This window comes from Schistocerca piceifrons, chromosome 4 (genome assembly GCF_021461385.2).
Source record: "Schistocerca piceifrons isolate TAMUIC-IGC-003096 chromosome 4, iqSchPice1.1, whole genome shotgun sequence".
Classification (NCBI taxonomy): domain Eukaryota; kingdom Metazoa; phylum Arthropoda; class Insecta; order Orthoptera; family Acrididae; genus Schistocerca; species Schistocerca piceifrons.
Window position 1 is genome coordinate 48,837,492 of NC_060141.1, and position 7,325 is coordinate 48,844,816.

General features: G+C 42.9%; 1 non-coding gene across 1 annotated transcript; it reads left to right on the forward strand.

The window, feature by feature from the left end:
• The first annotated feature begins 2,315 nt into the window (after positions 1-2,315).
• Positions 2,316-2,389, forward strand: Trnan-guu. Its single transcript has one exon. It is a non-coding gene; the product is annotated as a tRNA-Asn (tRNA).
• Positions 2,390-7,325: the final 4,936 nt, after the last annotated feature.

The following is a 7,325-nucleotide window of genomic DNA, read 5'->3' on the forward strand; positions in this document are numbered from 1 at the left end:
AAAATTCGTCTTTTAAATAGCTAAATTAAAGTGAATGATAATGATACTGCTTCATTACCTACCACGTCCTCCTATAATATATATAATGATGCAAATTAGAAACGATGAAAACTGAAAGGGTCTGTGAGACCAGATGCGTGTACTGACGTCGAGAATCCAGGCACGTGCACCGCCAGCTAAATGAAAGATCATTTATAACACGATAGTCACCAATGACTACCTCAGTTACCTCACACTGCAGTGTATCTGTCTCGGTGAAATATTAGTTATATTACCGTGCACCTATTCTTTAGCGACAGGATTTTTAATGGAGACTACTTACTATTATCACGACCGACAAAGAAAATAAGCTGTGGACAAAGTTGTTCTTGACTTGTCTGTAATTAATGGTCACCGACTTGATAGTTACGCATGATCAAGATTTGTTACAGAAGACATATACAAACTAAATTTTTTGGTTCCCAACAATGTAGAGTGAAATCCCGCTCAGATCTGACCACATAAAAAATATATCAGAAACTGGAAATAACAATTTAAAAAGTATCAATCTTAATGAAAGATCCTATACTTCACTCCAAATTATTAAACCGCTAGATAGTTGCAGGCTACCTTTCCAACGGCTTCATGGAATAAGAAAAATTTGATTTTCGCTTAATTATTTACCGAATTTAAAACGGTGTCATAATAATAATGAGCGTATGGCATTGGTGGCCGGGAGAACCCTAGCGGGGCAGTTCCGCCACCGCTCCACAATTTCTTTAACGCCACTACGGCGACTTGCGAGTGAATGAGGACGAAAAGATGATGAATGACACACAACACGCCGTCATCTCAAGGCAGCGAAAGTCCCTGATCCCGCCGAGAATCGAATCCGGGACACCGTGCGCGGGAAGCGAGAACGCTACCGCAAGACCACGGGCGTCATCATCTGATCATTAAGACGTATAATGTTACGTTCCAAGTTTAATAAGAGAGCTGTTTCTGTTGAGATAGGTAACCCACGGCCCGCAAATACACGGGCTGTGTCCATCCAGTTTTGAGATTGAGAGCACTCTGCGACTTACAATAAACTTTGCACTAATTTCAATCCTTTCGAAACTTTCACTCCCTGTTACTTTCCACAAATTATGAAAGTGAAGAAGCTTAGCAGTAAATACATTTTCGCACTACTCTACATGCAGTCTAACTGTTGCATCCGGCATGAGTTTTACCTTTCTACTTCTTTACTAATAACCCTATTCTCAATAAACTTAGCAGACAATATCTGCATACATCACTGAACGTACCTACAAAATTATATCATTGTACGATACATAATTCAGGAGATATGACGTAAACATGGAGACGCGTGGAAAACGTTTGCTTGAAACAGAGCGCAAATTATCGAGTCTGTGTTTTCCGGACTTTCATAGTAAGAGCACTTTGCGACTTCCAATGAATGTTCCTAAACTTTTTCCTCGTTCACGTGCTTAAATTCAAATGTTTAACACATTACTTCAGATGTAATCAGACGTTTGAAGTTATTTTATAGATGGCAGTTCGATTCTTTAGAGAATCGCGGCTTTACTAGTTTCATACGGTTTCCTTTCTTGGTGATGAGTGTACGGAATTGTTGCAGTTAACACCTTTAGAAAACGTGTCAATAATTGATTTCACGTTTAATTACGAACAACATTTCACCTAACGCTACTTCCCTGCGTGCCTCCCGCTTTTGCGGCAGCGTGAACTACAGATTTACGTACCTACGCTGCCAGAGGCGGGCGTGGTCCGTTTGTCTCTCGTCACACCCCACACCATCTCACCCCAAACCTCCCCACACGCGCACACCCCGTGGGGCCAACTTCCTCCGCTCACCACAACCCCTCTAGAAATAAGCCATCTGCCACTTAACATACCGTACGCCATGCTTGGGTTTAAAACTACCTCTTTGGACATGGTAACATGGTTTTTCCTAAATTAATCTACGGAATCCATAAACTGCTACTTGCGTACTAGCCGTTCACATATTACTTACGTATGTCCCACTACTTAGTAAGTTTTAAATTGTTATTGTTAACTATTACCTTTCACATGAAGCTCTCGAAGTCCTTCGTACAGCAGTCTCACATCGGCCCTAGTAGTTATAATACAAAAAAATAAACGTTCAACGCCTATTAAATGATAATTCTTAATTCCTAGTTTCTAACTGGGAACTGGTTGCTGCTACACACACCTAAAAACTGACTTGTAACAATTTTATTATATCATTTGAAAAACGACAGTGCTAGTTATCGCCCTGTTAGAAATACTGCGAATTAGAGAGAACTCAGTCGTCAGCCTCCGTGGCGCAATCGGCTAGCGCGTTCGGCTGTTAACCGAAAGGTTGGTGGTTCGAGCCCACCCGGGGGCGGAAATTTTATTTCCCGTAAAACGGTCCCTGGGCTCGTTCCACACTCCGATAGCAACTATCCGTACGCCAAATGCATAACTGAATGTCAAATCAGTACGTTACGCAGCTTACAAGTAGCTAGCACAGCGCCTGCCGCTTCGCTCGCGTAGATTGTATGGTCTGCACACGTTTTTTCTGTTTTTCTTTAATCGAATTTTCATATTCTTGGCAAATTGCACGCTAATTATGGTCATACAAGAATGGTATTTTCCGAAAGTAGTTCTGATCACAAAGTAATTCTGGTTGTTAGAATCTTTATTGATCCTCTCTTTTGAGTTCTTGTGGTGATATTTCCACAGAAACTTTCATCCCCTAACCCATATTTCATTATAAGTCAAATATAAACTTTCACAGGTTTAGCTCTGAAAAGTTCTATAAAACGCAATATTATCATAAAGATTTTAGTCCCTTATTTCACCCCCTTAGGCTTTCAATTTCCAAAAAGAGCGTAATTTTTTTATTTATAACTGAGAAGCCACATACAAATTTTCATATATTTAGCTTTAAAACGCTTTCGTAATGAAATATTTCACAGAAATTTTCATCCCCCATTTCACCCACTTAGCGGCTGAATTTTCAAAAACATTAATTTCTTTTATTTCTAACCAACATGTGAAATACCAATTTTCACAGATGTAGCATTACTAATCATTTATTTTCGAAGAATCATTAATCCCCTACTTAACTCCCTTAGGGGTGGAATTTCGAACAGTCCCTTACTGTAGCCTGCAGTATAAGATCAACGCCCTCTCCAAATTTCAAGTTTCTATCCTTAAAGGTAGAATTTCCAAGAACACTGAAAGACTTAATTTTGTATTTCTAACTGAGAAGTCAAATTAAAATTTTCTTTGAGCAAACTTCAAAATTGCTTTCTGGAAGAAATATTTCCACGAAACCTTTCATCCCCTATTTCAGCCCCTTAGTGCTATAATTTTTCCAAAACAATGGAAGACGAATTTTTCCATTTCTAACCGAGAAGTCAAATACCAGTTTTCATTTATGTAGCTTTAAAAATGCCTTAGTGGTTCTTTAACAATGACTTGTTTTCAAAAAAACTTTCACCCACTGTTTCGCCCCCATATGGGTTAAATTAACAAAAATGCTGGAACACGTATTTCTTTATTTCTCTCTGAGAAACCAAGTACCAATTTTCTTAGCTTCAAAATTACATTAACAGCGACATATTTTCAAAAAACTTTAATCTACAATTTCACCCCCTTTTCGGAGTTAAATTGCGAGAAATCCCTTCTTAAACGATGCCTACGGTACAAAGATGAACACTCTCTCCAAATTTAAAGTTCTTGTCCTTAGCGGTTTTGGGCTGGGTTACATAAGGTGTCCTGAAGAAAAAAGAGAGAGAGAGAGAGAGAGAGATTAGCAGGTGGTGTCCGTCATTTCACAGAGTGAACTGGAAACAGTACACGGTCTGTTAACTTACAGAGTTGCTTCTGATGAAGCGAGGTATCTATTTTTGCCTTCTCCTGCTGTCTACCATTGTTCTGTGTATTCCCATTTGTGCCTGCTGGAGGGTGCTCACAAAAAACTTTAATCGTTCGCCAGTACAGTATCCCGTAGGTATTAAGATGAGCTTCCAGTTTCTACTTCCTTAATTTTAATTGGTTGATTTAATTTAAAGAGACGTTCAGGTAGTTTCTCTTATCTTCATTGCGTTTTCACATGAAAACGCTGCCACCACGCAGAAGACTCTTTTATTGTCTTCAGAAGATAACAAGTAATCGCTAAGTGGGAATCGGCATCTCAGAAGGAGATGACAATGCTGTAAGAGTATTTGCATTAAGCGATTTAAGAAACGGGTTTGCATTGGGGAGGGCGACGGCTCAGAAAGGCGTCTGGCCATCCTGATTTAGATTTTCCTTGATTTCCCTAAATCGCTCCAGCCAAATACTGGGATGCCTCCTTTGAAAGGACACGGCCGATATCCTTCCCCACCCTTAACAAAAAATTCGTGCTTGTGCTCTGTCTCTAATGACCTGACCTAATCTTTCATTCTTCCGTCCTTCCTTCCTTTCACTTACGAAAACCAAAATCAAGGTAGTCTACAGTGTGTTTCAACATTGATCCTCACGAAGGTGGATGTCTTCCGAACCGTATGAAGGTTACGCAAAAAGTTGCTAACTATCATAAAAGAGGTGGTGAGTTTCAAAATCTGCCACGTGACAGTTTCTGCCATACTGACTTGCGAATGCCAACCGGTTATCAGTATCCAACTCTGCCACGTGCTGAAAAGTAATGTTGTTAAGTCAACCACTTGCTGTAAAATATGGCTTTATATATTGGGGTCAGTGTCAAATCCTGCGAGGTGAATAAAATCATTCCATTTTTAGGGTTCCGTATCTTAATCGGTAAAAACGGAACCTTTAGGACCACCTTGTTGTTTGTCTGTTCTCCTGTCCTACTGTTAAAAACCCTTTCTCCCAAGAACGGGTAGATTTATCAAGGTGAAATTAACGTCACACGCTGTGGTCTAAGGTTTCTTGGTGGGGTAAATATTAAAGCTTCTATGTCAATGCTATCAAAAGATACGTTCTTTCATGTCACATATTTTAATACTCGCAAACTCACCCGCCGAAACCTACCAGGTGTAGAATTATGAAACTGGAATTTCCCTATAGACGGTGCTAGCCGTCAGAGTAGAGCCCGTGAGACCGCGTCTGCAGCGCCATCTGCTTCCTGTAATGGCTGACGACAAATGTCAACACACAGTAACCCAAGTTCCATACATCGGCATCCATTTCAAACCGTAAACGTGTCGAGTTTTGTGCCTACGATTTGCGGACAACATTGGTTTACTGTTGTCATTTGAAGAAAACTGCTGTAGAATCGTATCGAATGCTTGTCGAAGCTTTCAGCGAACATGTTCCTTGGAAAAAACAGTGTTTCGAGTGGATCAAAAATTTCAAAAATGGTGATTTTGACGCGAGAAACGACGAGGGCGGGAGACCACCGAAAAAGTTGAAGGCAACGAATTGCAGGCCTTATTGGCTGAAGACGATACTCAAACTCAACAGAAACTCGCGGAACAATTGAATGTGACGCAGAAAGCCGTTTCTCTTCGGTTAAAAGCTACGGGGAAGGTGCAGAATGTGGGAAAATGGGTTCCGCATGGACTAAATGAAAGACAGAAAGCAACTCGAAAGACCACTTGTGGAATGCTGTTGGCCAATAGAAAAGAAACTCGTTTCTCCATCGAATGGTGACAGGTGATGGGAAATGGATCCTAAGTGTCGTAAATCATGGGTGAGTCCAGGCAATCCACCGACGTCCAGATTGCTGTACACACCAGTACCTCTAATACCAGTAGCACATGCTCTTGCATTGATGCATTCGTCATGACATACTGCCAACAAGCCCATCAAGACACTGTTGGTCCAGATTGTCCCACTCCTCAACGGCCTTTCAGCGTAGATCCCTCAGAGTGGTTGGTGGGACACGTCGTCCATAAACAGCCCTTTTCAATCTATCCCAGGCATGATCGATAGGGTTCATGTCTAGAGAACATGCTGGCCACTCTAGTCGAGTGATGTCGTTGCCCTGAAGAAAGTCATTCACAAGATGTGCACGATGAGGGCTCGACCTGTTGTCCATGAAGACGAATGCATCGCTAATATTCTGCCGATATAGTTGCACTATCGATCGGAGGACGGCATTCACGTATTGTACAGCCGTTACGGGGCCTTCCGTGACCACCAGCGGCGTACGTCTGCCCCACATAATGCAAATCCAAAACAACAGGAACCTCTACCCTGATGCACTCGCTGGACAGTGTGTCTAAGGTGTTCAGGCTGACCTGGTTGCCTCCAAACACGTCTCTGACGATTGTCTGGTTGAAGGCATATGCGACACTCATCGGCGAAGAGAACGTGATGCCAATCCTGAGCGGTCCATTCAGCATGTTGTTGGGCCCATATGTACCGCACTGCATGGTGTCGTGGTTGCAAAAACGGACCTAGTAGTAGAAGTCGGGAGCGAAGTTACGCATCATGCAGCCTATTGCGCACAATCTGAGTCGTAGCACAACGTCCTGTGGCTGCACGAAACGCATTATTCAACAAGGTGGCTTTGCTGTCAGGGTTCTCCGAGCCATAATCCGTAGGTGGTGGTCGTCCACCGCGGTAGTAGCCCTTGGGCGGCCTGGGCGAGGCATATCACCGACAGTTCCTGTCTCTCTGTATCTCCCCCATATCCGAACAACATCGCTTTGGTTCACTCCAAGTCGCTTGGACACTTCCCTTGTTGAGAGCCCTTCCTGCACAAAGTAACAATGTGGACGCGATCGAACCGCGGTATTGACCGTCTAGGCCTGGTTGAACTGCAGACAACACGAGCCGTGTGCCTCCTCCTTGGTGGAATGACTGGAACTGATCGGCTGCCGGACCCCCTTCGTCTAATAGACTCTGCTCATGCGTGGTTGTTCAAATCTTTGGGCGGGTTTAGTGACATCTCTGAACAGTCAAAGGGACTGTGTCTGTGATACAATTTGCACAGTCAACGTCTTTCTTCAGGAGTTCTCGGAACCGGGGTGGTGCAAAACCTTTTTTGATGTGTATAGTATCAGAGGGCGCGCTGTCCGAGCGTAGAAAAGGGAAGGCGTGCCATGTACCAGAGTTTGACCGAGGGCAGATAGTGATGATCCGGATTTCGTAAACTGCAAAACTTTTCGGGTGTTCGAGGAGTGCTCTGGTGAGTGTCTTCAACATGTGGCGAAACCAGGATGAAAGCAATTCCAGTCGTTGTGGGGATGAGCGGCCATCCCTCATTACACATGTCGGACGTCGTAGGCTGCACAGATTGGTAAAACAGAACAGACGGCTAACCGTGACGGAACTAACATTACACGTTAATGCTGGGCAGAGTTCAAGTATGTCTGAACACACAG